General features: G+C 45.6%; 1 long non-coding RNA gene and 1 other non-coding gene across 2 annotated transcripts; one reads left to right on the top strand and one right to left on the bottom strand.

Moving 5' to 3' along the window:
- On the bottom strand, positions 1 to 963 carry LOC132538671 (uncharacterized). The gene is made up of 2 exons (XR_009550024.1): positions 854 to 963; positions 1 to 191 (listed from the first exon to the last, which is right to left on the bottom strand). It is a non-coding gene; the product is annotated as an uncharacterized LOC132538671 (long non-coding RNA).
- An 8,418-nt stretch (positions 964 to 9,381) lies between these two features.
- On the top strand, positions 9,382 to 9,517 carry LOC132538864 (small nucleolar RNA SNORA21). The gene has a single exon (XR_009550174.1). It is a non-coding gene; the product is annotated as a small nucleolar RNA SNORA21 (small nucleolar RNA).
- The last annotated feature ends 443 nt before the right edge of the window (positions 9,518 to 9,960 follow it).

Genomic DNA, 9,960 nt, shown 5'->3' with positions numbered 1-9,960 from the left:
TGACATTTACCATCACACATTTATTTCCTCAGAGGTCCCCTCAAAGTGAACGTTTCCTCCTGAAATGTTTCCAGGTGGGGGTCTTCCTCACCTCATCCCATACCCAGGCTGGTCTATGCAGGTGCTGTTTCTTCAGCAGATAGATTTCAGGTGAGTTCAGTTCTTCCACAAAGGACTAAATCAACAGAATCCTGGGCAGAAACCCATAGGACAGGTTTAGTTTTCTGGAGATTGTCTTACTTATTTTATTTTTCCCACAGCACTGCTCAACTCTGGCTCTAGGTGGGGCAGGGGATCGAACCTGGGATTTTGGAGCCTCAGGCATGAGAATCTCTCCAGATTTTATGCTATCTACCCCCACCTCGCTTTCTGGAGATTTGGTTCCTCCCTCAACAAAAGTGACGGGTGAGGTTCTCTTCCCTGGTCTGACCTGAAGGAACACCCTTGCATTAAGGACATAACAAGGAGGAGAAGCAGTCTGAACATTAGCCAAGATAAACCGTATTTCCTAGACATAGAAGATAATCAGGGTTGCTCCACTTAGATGAAGAGATCTATTCTGAAAGCCAGAGACTGTATGTGAGTTACTGGCTATTGGGAATCATTCCTACAATTTTTATCTTCCACCTGTAGTCTAAAAAAACAGTAGCTTCTATTATGAACCAATACACACATGCACAACTGCACACAGACACTCACCCGTGACCATCTCGTCTACCGCCCAATCCTTTTTTTTAAGTGATTTCATAATGATTAACAGGGTTTTAAGATAAGAGGGGGACAATCCCATACAGCTCCCACCACCAGAATTCTGCATCCCATCCCCTCCATTGGAAGCTTCCCTGTTCTTTACCCCTCTGGGAGCCTGGACCAGAATTCTTTATGGGGAGCAGAAGGTGGAACTTCTGGCTTCTGCCATTGCTTCTCCACTGGACATGGGTGTTGGCAGGTGGATCCACACCCTAGCCTGTTTTTTTTTTAACCAAAGCACTGCTCAGCTCTGGTTTATGGTGGTGCAGGGGAATGGAACCTGGGACTTTGGAGCCTCCGGCACAAGAGTCTCTTTGCATAACCATTATGCTATCTACTCCCACCACCTAGCCTGTTTCTGTCTTTCCCTAGTGGGGCAGGGCTCTGGGGAGGTGAGGTTCAAGGTGAGGCGTCTGCCCAGGGGAGTCAGGTTGGCATCATGGTAGCATCTGAAACTTGGTGGCTGAAAAGAAGGAAGACAAAAAACAGAACAAATTGTTTAATGAACAGAATCCTAAAGATTAAGCATAGAGCAGATGAAACTAAGAGTCTTCATATGGGAAGAAGGTAGGAAGGCTATTTTAATTGTGTTCTAAAGGGACCAAATCTTTTAAAAACTATTTTTCAGTAAGACAATCCCCTTCAGTGACCCAGCTGTCAACTCTCACCCACGATGGTCCAGTCAAGACCAGCTCCAAGTCCAGGGTCAGATCAGGGCTTTTCCCCTTAGGCTCAAAGTCCAGCCATGGCTGTTGTCTACAACATGTGATGAAGTTATGATCAGAGCTGGAAGAATGATTCCAAGTGAGGCTACTGAATGGAAGTCAAGAAGTAAAGAAACTGAGGTACTAGACCAAGATGAAATGGAGAAGTGAAAGGGGCTTGGAAAATGGATCTCAGAGCAGAGACACGCGCGGCAAGATTAGCCTGTGTGCTCCCAAGATGGAGCGGAGAGCCAGCGTCACCCACAGGCTTTTCATTTCTTTATAAAAATTCTGAGTTGGCATAGTGTGTTCACTCCTGGTCCCCGGAACCAGACTCCGTGCATCTGAACCAGACTCTGAGACTTACAAGCACTGCTACCTCACTAGTCTCCTCAATATTGTCAACTGCAAAATGGAGACGATGACAGGTCCTGATTTATAAAGTTACCATGGCGATCAAATAAAGTAGCAGGTAAGAAACGATTACAGAGGCCAGGTGGTGGTACACCTGGTTAAGCACTCACAGTGTACAAGGACCTGAGTTCAAGCCCTTGGTCCCTACCTGCAGAGGGGAAGTCTTCACGAGCGGTGAAGCAGGGCTGCAGGTATCTCTCTGTTTCTCTTCCTCTCTCTCTCTCTCCCTCTTCTGTTTTAATTTCTCTCTGTCTCTGTCCAATAATCAATCAATCAATCAATAAACATTGCTAAAAGCAAAGAAAAAAAAGAAAATGATTAACACAGAGTCTTTATATAAACAAAAGTAAAATAACACACATATATATATTCTAAGGTTTGATGTGGAGTACATATATGTATCTTTTAATTGTGTGTTTACTTACTTTGGTGCCCTGGAGCTTCACAAGGAACAATGCCACCACTCCTAGGATGACTCTTGCATTCTTTTAAATTCAGACAGAAAGAGAGGACAGAGGGAGAATGAGAGAAGGAGAAACTACAGCACTGCCCCAACAGCCACGAGCTTGCTTCTCCCCTGGGGCTGTAGTGCTGCTCTGTGTGGTGTCTGGGGCTTGAACCTGAGGTTCCACACATACTTGACTAGGTGAACAACCACCCGGTTATTCAGAAGGTTTGTTTTTGGCTTTTTTTTTTTTTCTTAGAAAAATAAATTATGGGGGCCAGGCAGTGGCACACCATAGTACTAAGCACAAGAACCCACACACTCTGGGTTCAAGTGCCTGGCTCCCCTCTACAGGAGAGGCACTTCATAAGCAGCAAAGCAGGGCTGCAGGTGTCTCTCTCTCCCTCTCTATCTCCCCCTCCTCTCTCAATTTCTCTCTGTCCTATTCAGTAAAACTGGAAAAAAACATGGCTGCCAGGAGCAGTGGATTCATAGTGCTGGCACCAAGCCCCAACAATAATCCTGGAGGCAAACCAGTAAATAAATAAAATAAAAACAACAGCTGTCACATGGGTACAATTTCTCCTGCTTCCATGGTCATTGTCGAAACACCAATCCCACCGCTAAGTCAGATCATTCTCTAGCAATGTGCACTGGGTCCCCGATTCCTCTTGACACCTCAGCATCCTACCACATCCTGACCCACGGCTAGTCCACATTTCACCTCCTGTTTCACCTTTCTCTCCCTGCTTTTTTTCTTCATCTCTTTTCTTTCGCTCAATGGAACCGCCATATTGAGTTAGTAAGGTGTTATTCTCCTCCCTCTTCAGGGTCCTTGGTGTGAATCGTTGTATTTCTAAGTCCTGAGTAATTCTAATTGGCATTTCTCAGTCCAGATATGAGTGGCACCAAGCTTTATGTCTCCCTCTGTAACTCCTTCTCCTTACTCAATTCAAGCAGCCCTGGAAGCTCCCTCCACGCCATCAGTGTTAATGTCAGAAAAGTCCAAGGATGTTTGTACCAGTTTGTCACTGTCCTTTTGTTGTTGAACTTTACAGTCTTTCGACTTCTTGCTACTCTTAGGAAATGATCTGATGTACTTCTAAGCTTATTCAGAATTGGAATTTCTGAGACTTAAGGTAAGCTAACTTCTAATTTGTCTGATGTTTTTATATTACTCTTTTGAGGTCTTAAGACTTATTTTTACCATCAGTACTTTACTGCATCCTAAACACTACTGCAAGTCTGTAGACAAATTGATATATGCCGCTAACCAGCATGGGTGAACCAGGACAACATGAGCTCTGTGTTCTGGGTCACTCAAGGGAGCTGAGTGCTATGTCATTGAAGTTCTGTCCCCAAGCCTGTCCACCGACGTAATTCACGGTTTCTGAGCTTCGATTTCTTAATCTTTAGAAGCTGACACTTCAGACATGACCCACTTGAGAGTGACGTTTGAGCATGAGTATCAGATTAGTACACAGAAAAGAACAACAAAAGATTAAATACAAAAAGTGGCTGGAAGTAGTGAAATCACACATGTGCAAAACTCTGGTTCCACCAAAGCAAACAAACAAGCACAGGTAAGAAAAGGCAAAGTTCAAAGGCGCACCTGGTTAAGCACACAAGCACTGCGCTCAAGGACCCATGTTCAAGCCCCCGGCTCTCCACCTGCAGGCAGACACTTCACAAGCGGTGAAACAGGTCTGCAGGTCTATCTATCTATCTATCTATCTATCTATCTATCTATCTATCTATCTATCTCCTGATTCCTTCTCAATTTCTCTCTGTCCTACCCAATAAAATGGGAAAAAATGGCCTTCAGGAGCAGTGGATTCGTAGTGCTGGCACTGAACCCCAGTGATAAGGCTGGAGGCAGAAAAGAAAAGAGACAGAAAAACACAACGGTGATATAACCAAAAACTGGCATTCAACTTTCTTGGACGCCTTGGCTGCTGTCTGTAGGGCTCTGCTCCTATCCGCACTGAAATACGCAGCACACATAGCAGTGAACTTCCAATGTAGTTAATTCCCTTACGCAAATGAATGCACGTTTTCAGCTCAGTCACTAAGTGAGCACAGCCAGCGGTATTTCTTTCCTAAGCCAGCCCAGGAGCCCCTACCAGAGTGTTTGGCCGTAGTCAAAACAGAGCAGAAGTTTGGGGGCTGAATTGTGTATGGTGGTGGGTTTGGGACCAGGTAGAAGCAGCAGATCTCCAAAGAAGCTGAAGGAAGGGCGGGGGAGACAGCATAATGGTTATGCAAACAGACTCTCATGCCTGAGGCTCCTAAATCCTAGGTTCAATCCCCCGCACCACCATAAGCCAGAGCTGAACAGTGCTCTGGTGTTTCTCTCTCTCTCTCTCTGCGTCTATCTCAAAAATAAAATTAATAAAAAATTAAAAAAAAAAAAAAAAAAGAAGCTGAAGGAAGTTGCCTCCAGCCCTTGTTTTCTCATTTCCTCCATTCTCTCCTCTCTTCTTTTGCAGCCAGCAAAATTTACCCATCTCTCTCTGACAGGATAAACTAAAAGTATCCACTAAAAGTATCCTTTTTTTTTTTTTAACTGGATGCAAAAGCATGTTAGGAGAGAGAGAGAGAGAGAGAGAGAGAGAGAGAGAATTAAAAGAATAAAGAAAAGGGGCTGAAAACTGACATATATAGCTCACAGGGTAGTCCCAGGAGAGAGAATCTGCCCCCAACAGTCGTCTTTTTTTTTTAAATATTTATTTATTCCTTTTGTTGCCCTTGTTGTTTTACTGTTGTAGTTATTATTGTTGTTATTAATGTCGTCATTGTTGATAGGACAGAGAGAAATGGAGAGAGGAGGGGAAGACAAAGAAGGGAAGAGAAAGACAGACACCTGCAGACCTGCTTCACCGCCTGTGAAGCGACCCCCCTGCAGGTGGGGAGCCGGGGGCTTGAACCAGGATCCTTATGCTGGTCCTTGCACTTTGCGCCACCTGCGCTTAACCCGCTGCACTCCACTAGAGGTACTTTTCAGTAATATACTAAAAGTCACACTTGGAGGATGGTCCACCCTAGGAATTAGCCTCAAGGAAGTGCAGCGCCTCCGAGAGCCCTGGTGATCAGACGCATTATTCACTTGTAGCGGGGTTTCTGTTACGATGGCAGAAACATTTGAGAAAAGGGCACTTTTCTAGCTCTGCCACACTTTGTGTCATCGTATCACACAGTTTATTTCATTTACAGTCTCAGATTTTTCAAAGTCTTTTCACAAACAGGACTTCTTTGGCTTCCTACCAAGGGACAGATGGGAGAGGGAATGTTCATTCTTGTGCACTGCAACGTGTGCGTTCAACCAGGTGCGCCACCGCCTGGCCCCGGAATGTGCAATCTTACAAGTAAGAGAGTGGACACCTTGAGAAGTTGGGTGACTTGCTCTAAGTCTTGTAGTTAGTAAGAGGTGGTGCTGGGGGACTAGGCGGTGGCACACCTGGTTGAGCACTCACGTTATAGTGCACAAGGGCCTGGGTTCAAGACCCCGGTCCCCACCTGCAGGGAGAAATCTTCAAGAGTGGTAAAGCAGGGCTGCAGGTGTCTCTCTGTCTCTCGCCCTCTCTATCTCCCCCCTTTCAACATCTCTCTGTCTCTATCCAATAGCAAACAAAGAGCCTGGGAAGGACTCTTAGAGAAAAAAAAAAAAGCGGTACCAGGACTTTGATCCTCAATCCAGATCCACTTGCTTTTTGCTACAGCACGGAGACAATCTTACACATACCCTACAGTTCCACATTGCAAACAGGCACGTTGAAGTCGAGCTGTGTAGCAGGACGTCAGATATAGTGTGGGGCTGGCCCAGGACTGAGGAGGCCTCTGTCCTTCCTGTTCTGAGCCAGGAGATGTCGTTAATAAAGACACTGCCTTGCATTCAGAGACGCACTGATCTGAGTACAGGTTGTTAGGCCCAGAGGTTCGAGTTCCCATCTCACGCAAAGAAGACCGGAATCACATGCAATAGCAAGAGCCTTGATTAGCAAGCTTAAGCTTGGGCCACCGACACCCTTCCACACAAGGGGAGAGTCTGCGACCAAGATCACTTCTCGTCCCACGTTTTTATAGTTATCGCAGGGTGAGGACAGGTGGAAATGTTTACGCGGAACATTTTGTAAACAAATGTTTACAAGGAACAGTTGGTTTCGGGTCAATGGCTGTCCTTCTTTCTACTTTCCTGCTCGTCTCTGATCAGCTGCTTCCAGGTGGAACTTTTTGCGGTTTTTCCAGTAACTTGGGGTGAGTCTGAGGTCATCCCTAACATGGCAGGGGCATCCAAAATGGAGTCACTCTGGGTTTTCTCTGGCCTCCTCAGAGGTCAGTGTGAAGCGCAGGTGGCGAAGTTTTCTCTGAAAGCAAGTCTACGCAGGGGAGGGGAAGCGACCGAAGCAGCACAGAGCCTGGACGCCCAGGTGGCAGAGAGCCAGTCGGCCAGAGAAAGGTCAGTGGCGACTAGAAACTGATGGGGTGCACACAGCTCTCATCACGCAGCCTCTCAAGCACAACAGAAACGCAGCGTCTCTCCAAGTGCGGCCCCAAGTGCACACCGCCCGAATCCCCTGAAAGCGCTGACTAGACACTCAGGTTCCCAGGCACTCTCTCCTCTTTCTTTCTTTCTTTCTTTCTTTCTTTCTTTCTTTCTTTCTTTCTTTCTTTCTTTCTTTTTCTTTCTTTCTTTCTTTCTTTCTTAATTTTTAATATTTATTTATTTTCACTTTTGTTGCCCTTGTTGTTTTATTGTTGTAGTTATTATTGTTGTTATTGATGTCATTGTTGTTGGATAGGACAGAGAGAAATGGAGAGAGGAGGGGAAGACAGAGAGAGACGGGGAGAGAAAGACAGACACCTGCAGACCTGCTCCACCGCCTGTGATGCGACTCCCCTGCAGGTGGGGAGCCAGAAGAATACTCTCTCCACTCTTTCTTTCTTTCTTTCTTTCTTTCTTTCTTTCTTTCTTTCTTTCTTTTTTTTCCCTTTCTCCCTTTCTCTTCCCTCCTTCCTTTCTTTCTTTCTATCACTATTTTGCAGTTATATGTAACCACTTTTCCTAATAGAAGGAAGGAGAAAGAGGGGAAGAGGGAGAAGGAGAGAGACAAACCACGGAAGAATCCTCCAATATGAGAGCTAGATAGATAGATAGCTAGATAGATATTGACAGATCCGCAGACAGGCAGGCCGACCAATCACAAGCAGTAGGCAGGTGGGCAGAAAGGAAGGGAAAAGTCTCCAGTATCTGTCTAAGCTTGCTAGTAGCCAAATCTGACAGAGCCAGTTTTTCTGCATCTATAAATATGCAGGGCCAGCCAAGGTCAACACTTTGTGGGAACAGATAGCTTTTCTCCTTTATGTATTTATCTATCTGTGTGCTTGCTTGTTCTCCACACTGAGGAGGGTCTTACTGGATGAACCTAACTCCATCTGACCTGAGCATCTGCAGGTGCCCAGCAAGACATCAAGGTGCAGGGAGCACGTACTCCAGACAAGGCCAAGTATAGTCTCTGGGAAAATGGTAGCACACAAAATGACCTTTCGTGGGGAAAAAAAGGGAAAAAAGTCAACATCTATCTAAGACTGCGGGAGAACTATCGGGGTCATCGATGTGGGCAGGGATGGGGACACAAACCTTTGGTGATGACAGTGATGAGAAAAAAAATTTAAAAAGACTATACTGTGAACCCTCATATTAAAATAAAAAAAAGCTCTTCTCAAAGACGAGAGCAGTGAAAAGAAGGCTAGCAGAAGGGGCGGAGGAAGAAAGATAAGGCACTAGGTCTGTGGGCTAAAGGGGGAAAAGTCAGCTTAATTCTGGAAGCAAAGACACACACATAGGACAGCTCACACAGGCAGAGTTGCTGTACAAGCACATTCCAGGAAAATCTTAAGAGATTACTTTAATAATAAACCATGCATTCTTCAGCAAGCTATCACGGGATTAACTACCGCTTTCCTAGACTAGGAACACAGCAGTCAGGATTTTTTTTTTTTTCCCTTCTCCTTTAACAGGCAAGTTTTATGCAAGGCAAAAAAATCTTGCAAGAACCAGTTTCCCCCACCCTTGCCCCACCCCAAATTGTGCATTCACTTTTCCTCACCTTGATTTCCTTTAAAAAAATATTTTATTTATTTTTAATGAGAGAAAAGATGCACAGAGAGAGAGAGACCAGAGCCCTACTCAGCTTTGGCAGATGGTGGTGGTGGGGACTGAACCTGGGAGCTTAGAGCCTCATGCAGAAGAGTCCTTGGCATAACCATTATGCTTTCTCCAGGGCCCTCACTTTAATTTTCTAAACATTGGTTTTAGAGAGAATATTCAACCATGGCTCAGGCAGGGTTAATATCCAGATGGGCTGGGGTATTATTCTCCAACTGCAAGGAGGTTCATTTTAGGCCTACTGAAAAGTCACAGCACAGGAGACCAGGAATAGACAGGGTTGAACCCCTTCCTCCCTTCCTTCCTTCCTTCCCTCCTTCCTTCCTTCCTTCCCTCCTTCCTTCCTTCCTTCCTTCCTTCCTTCCTTCCTTCCCTCCTTCCTTCCTTCCTTCCTTCCTTCCCTCCTTCCTTCCTTCCTTCCTTCCTTCCTTCCCTCCTTCCTTCCTTCCCTCCTTCCTTCCTTCCTTCCTTCCTTCCTTCCCTCCTTCCTTCCCTCCTTCCTTCCTTCCCTCCTTCCTTCCTTCCCTCCTTCCTTCCTTCCTTCCTTCCCTCCTTCCTTCCTCCCTCCCTCCCTTCCTTCCTTCCTTCCTTCCCTCCCTCCTTCCTTCCTTCCTTCCTTCCTTCCCTCCTTTTTCCTTTTCTCCCTTTCTCTTTCCTTCCTCCTTTCTTTCTTTCTTTCTTTCTTTCTTTCTTTCTTTCTTTCTTTCTCTCTTCCTTTCAGCAGGGCATTGAATTCCCACCAAAAGCAATATCAGCACCCCGGAGAGGAAAAGCTGCATCTCAAATCCATGTTCTCCACTGCGGACCCCTAGGACTTCCTGACAGAGCTATGTTCCGTTGCCTGTCTGAGTCCCTGCTCATAGACTGTTCTCATCCCAAGTCTTCTCTTGAAACTACAGCTCACCCCTTTAAAAGCACTCGCTGGGCCTCTTACTAGTGACCCATTGAGCCGTCCAGAAAGGGAAGAGTAAAGACACCACTTTTTGGGTGAAGCCACAGCATGTTGTGTTGTTTGCTTCAATCAGTGGTGTGACAAGTTACACCACACTTGGGGAGACATGGGTATCAAGGGACGACTGAACAGGCTTCCTGCTGCTGGTGTGGGTGACATGCTGATGGCCACAGTCAAAAAAGGCAAACCAGAGCTCAGAAAGAAGGCACATCCAGCGGTGGTAATTCGACAATGAAAGTCATACCAGAGAACAGATGGTGTATGTCTATATTTTGAAGACAATGCAGGGGTCATTGTAAATAATAAAGGGGAAATGAAAGCTTCTACCCTCACAGGACCAGTTGCAAAGGAGTGTGCAGACTTATGGCCCAGGGTTGCATCCAGTGCTGGCAGTGTTGCAGGCCTCTTCGGTGTATTTGTAAAAAGTAAAAACTTATTTGTTCCCATAAAAAAGAAAGAAAGAAAGAAAGAAAGAAAGAAAGAAAGAAAGAAAGAAAGGAACTCGAGCTCATGGCAGATGAAAGCCATT

This window comes from Erinaceus europaeus, chromosome 5 (assembly GCF_950295315.1).
Source record: "Erinaceus europaeus chromosome 5, mEriEur2.1, whole genome shotgun sequence".
Lineage (NCBI taxonomy): Eukaryota > Metazoa > Chordata > Mammalia > Eulipotyphla > Erinaceidae > Erinaceus > Erinaceus europaeus.
This window is presented reverse-complemented; position numbering and strand designations above follow the sequence as displayed.